The sequence below is a fragment of the Hyla sarda genome, chromosome 11 (assembly GCF_029499605.1).
Source record: "Hyla sarda isolate aHylSar1 chromosome 11, aHylSar1.hap1, whole genome shotgun sequence".
Classification (NCBI taxonomy): Eukaryota; Metazoa; Chordata; class Amphibia; order Anura; family Hylidae; genus Hyla; species Hyla sarda.
Genome location: NC_079199.1, coordinates 28,581,968 through 28,586,289, shown reverse-complemented (window position 1 = coordinate 28,586,289; position 4,322 = coordinate 28,581,968). Strand labels below are relative to the sequence as shown.

The 4,322-nt window shown below is 44.4% G+C and overlaps 1 pseudogene; it reads right to left on the bottom strand.

Moving 5' to 3' along the window:
* Positions 1 to 1,574: 1,574 nt before the first annotated feature.
* LOC130294891 (F-box only protein 47-like) lies at positions 1,575 to 3,603 on the bottom strand (annotated as a pseudogene).
* Positions 3,604 to 4,322: the final 719 nt, after the last annotated feature.

The window sequence follows — 4,322 nt, the reverse complement described above, 5'->3', positions numbered from 1 at the left end:
GGGCAGGGAGAACACAGAGCAGGAGGAGGGGGAGGTGACTGGCTGTTATATGAGAGGCATGTGCAGGCTTGTAGCTCACAGTACTGAACTTCCGGTGGAAGGACCAGAGCCCTTTCAGCATTAGTCCTAAAAGCTGTACACTTACTATGAAAAGCATAGGATGCTGCTTGCAGACCAGGCATAGAAGAGTGACCCCTAGTGGCCAAAAGTATAAAATGAAAAAACTGGTATAAATATTTATATTTTTTAATGAAGATATATTACAATATCTCTTCATTAATGATTATGAACAACATATTAAAAGTTTTTTTGATGACAGGTACTCTTTAAGCTTTGTGGCTGAAGAAGATTCCTGCCACAAGTCAGGGATGGGTGGGACCATAAAACTGGAATGCCACAATTCGTTCCTATTGCTTCACATTACTATTCATATGATGGAAATTAATTTAAATGCTCAAAATATGACATAGGCAATAAGGACAGAAACAAAACTCTGTTTAGCAACATGATTAGTAACATAAAGCTATTTGAAATAAAAAAAAATAGTTACATAGTTGATAATTACAAGGCTAGAAAAAGAAAAGTGTCCATTAAGTACAAATTAGAACCCTACTGTGTTCATCCAGAGCAATGAAAAAATCCTTATGAAAAAATTCCTTCATACTCAGAATAAATCCCTGGATCAACGCCTTGTTTTTCTTAACAATAGAAAAGCCTTTATTGTTAACTAAGAAAAGATACTTGAAAAAAAAACTCACCCCCTGTGCTTTTTTTTTTTTAATAAGGAAATAAAGACTGTCCTCATAGAAAGTTCCTAAATGGTACTTTAGAATTTAAAAAATGTTTGAACTTTAAGTTAACTATTAAATATAATTTCTCAATATAACAAGGATCTTAAAAGTTTGTACTCCATATTTTTGATAGAATAATTAAAAATACGATAGCAGCAACTCTCATATAAATGATGGTTACATGCCCCATATATTCTTTTTAAAGAGGTACTCCGGCGTTAAGATATCTTATCCCCTATTCAAAGGATAGGGGATAAGATGCCTGATCGCGGGGGTTCCGCCACTGGGGACCCCTGTGGTCTTCCACGCCGCACCCCGTTAGAATCAGCCCCCGGAGCATGTTCACTCCGGGTCTGATTACTGGTGATCACGGGGATGGAGCATAGTGACGTCTCGGCTCTGCCCCCTCAATGCAAGCCTATGGAGGGGGCGTGACAGCTGTCACATGGGGGCGAGACCGTGAGGTCACTATGCTCCGTCCCCATGATCGCCAGTAATCAGACCCGGAGCGAACACTCTCTGGGGGCTGATTCTAACGGGGTGCGGCGTGGAAGACCACAGGGGTCCCCAGTGGCGGGACCCCCGCGATCAGGCATCTTATCCCCTATCCTTTGGATAGGGGATAAGTTGTCTTAGCGCCGGAGTACCCCTTTAAGAGCATATGACTTTTTTTTTTTTAGTGAATGTCTCTAAATTCTGTCATGCTCTGAATTTGCAAGAAATATTTTGATCAATATTTGTTGAGTATTTTTAGCTAAAACCACAAGTGGAACTGACATTCTCTCAGGCAGAAGGGGAACTAAGCGCCAAGTACAGGATCTCCTTGTGGAAATTTGCTTGTGCATTGATCAGATGTAAAAGATTTAAAAACCTTCCGCCCTCATCATTGCGCCCCCCCCCCCTCCCCCTATCTTATCCATGATTACATGAGCAAAGAGTTTTCAATGTTCTGCATGATGATTTTACTTTCTTGTTGAGTGTTAAAAACTTCAAATTCTCCGCATCATTTTCACTGCCCAGTCCATGCAGCACAAATCCTTTTCACATACCAGGGCAAGAGAGACACCATTCCGGCTAGATCAGCTGTCCGTCCATTCACTGCTTTGCTGGCCATGTAGGAGAAACATATATTGCTTCCACTTAGGATCATAAGGCGAGCACTGTTTCCTATCAACTACTCATGAGGGACCGCTGACAGTTCATCCACTAGACTAATAACAATACAGTGGTCCCTCAACATACGATGGTAATCCGTTCCAAATGGACCATCGTTTGTTGAAACCATCGTATGTTGAGGGATCAGTGCAATGTAAAGTATAGGACAGTGGCCTACAACATGCGGACCTCCTGATGTTGCAAAACTACAACACCCAGCATGCCCGGACAGCCAACGGCTGGTATTAAAGGTTGTACTCACGTGTCCCCACCGCTCCGGACCGTCACCGCTGCCCTGGATGTCGCCCTCCATCGTGGTCGGCGCGTCCCCGGTGGGTCCCCGACGCTCCGGCAAGGCCTCTGCTTCCCCGGCATCTGCGCTCTCCATCGCCGTCATCACGTCGCTATGCACACAGCTCCTATTGGATGATGGGACGGCGTGCGCAGCGACATGACGCCGACGATGGAGAGCGCCGACGATGTATGGATCCCGAAGAGGATGCGCCGGAGCCCCGAGGACAGGTAAGTGATCATCAGCGGACCACACGGGGCACCGTAAACGGCTATCCGGTGGCAGCTGAAGCAGTCTGCGCTGCCAGATAGCCGTTTATGCGATGGCCCCGACATACAAAAGCATCGTATGTTGATGCTGCCTTCAACATGTGATGGCCTCTGAGAGTGATCGTATGTTGAAATGATCGTATGTGGGGGCCATCGTAGGTCGGTCCTCTATTTGGAAACTGCCATGATATATGTCCTTCTAGTGTAGAGACTGGCAACAAAAGAATGTAGAGTAGACGTGCCTGGTTTACTATGGGCCATGGCTTTAGTAGTCTTGTAATCCAAAAAGCAGAATCAGAGCGGTGGGTCCAATGATCCAGCATCCCGTGCCGGCAAAAGAGAAAAGAGACGCACATGGAGCTCCATCAAATATGATGACCCTGGTTCACTGCTACCCAAAATCTGCATCTTTTGGGGGTAAATTGTTCAAAGTACAAAGAAAAATGTAGACTCTGTGACACTCCAGCTCATCCCAGCCAGCTGTTAGAATCTTTAAAAGTACACCACAGCCCAAAACAGGCCCAGACACTGAGATGGAGATGGACAGCCACACAGTTTAGAACAAGGAATTACGGAAATGGTGTTATGAATGTACTTGAGCCTCTCCCTGGTGGGTAGTAGTAGTGTGCACCTCTTAAACTAAGAGCCTAAAGCTCTGTGGTGTTGTACTATTGTAGCCTCTCTCCTAAACTCTATAAAACCAGCGCGGTGGAAGTCTTGGCACAGCAGTCGCCGATATCCTGCTTGTGAGGAGATGTAGCTGATAAGATGCCTGTTGATGGCTTTAGACACCATGCTCATGATTCTGATCTCTTCAACTGATCATGAAAAATCATGAAAAATCTCTATAGGCAAAACGTTGATACATCTGCAGAATCTGGCTCCTCGAATGCAGGCATTGCAAGGTGCCATTTGCTTCTTGGGTTTGGAATAATAGTAAAGGTGCTCCTGGATGAGAACGCCATTGCTTCCAGCCCGAAGACAATGATTATATAATACTCCTTTGCGTTGCAGACAGAACCATATACATCACTCTGGTGCTCACGGGCTGGATGACGGCCTGGCTGCGGATGAGGAGGTCACATCGTGAGGTCATAGTACTAATAATTTAAAATAGGTGTGTCATGGGCATCTCCATTTTCTGATCCGTTCTTCTTAGGGTATTAAAACACGGCAGAATTTCCATGCGGAATTCCACACGAACATTCAGCTACAGCAGAGTCCAGATTAACCAAAATGTAAAGAATGTCCGCACGTGTTTTCTGTGCGGACATTCCGCACATTTTCCACCTTGTGGACCCAGCCTTACTTCCTCACACCATGACTGACCACCCCTTGATTCTTGGACCATTCCGACCCACCTCACATTTTAAAGCCACATGTAGCTAGCCACCTTGACAAAAGTCTTGACTGCAAATAAACAGTGTGTTTTCTGCATACACACCTAGACACAGAGCACGCCAAGGAAGATGTCGGCAATCCTTTTGGGTGTGTAATAGATTTAATAATATATACATAAATTGGTATAAAATTTCATATTTTACATCTGTGTAGTTCTTTTGCTCTATATTAGCTGACCTGACAGAAATCATAAGCCTCTCCCCCACCAGTGTAGAAGACAATCAAGATTGAACTGTTTGCAGAGAGATAAAGTAATGTCAAAATGACATTTGGATATTTGGGAAGAAGAACAAGGTTAATAATTGCTTAGCGTTTAGAAGCAAAACAAGTTAAACTTGCGTATGACAAAAAACGATGTACACGTATCTTAACCCCTTAACGACCACGGATGTAAATGTACGGCCAGGCTTGGCG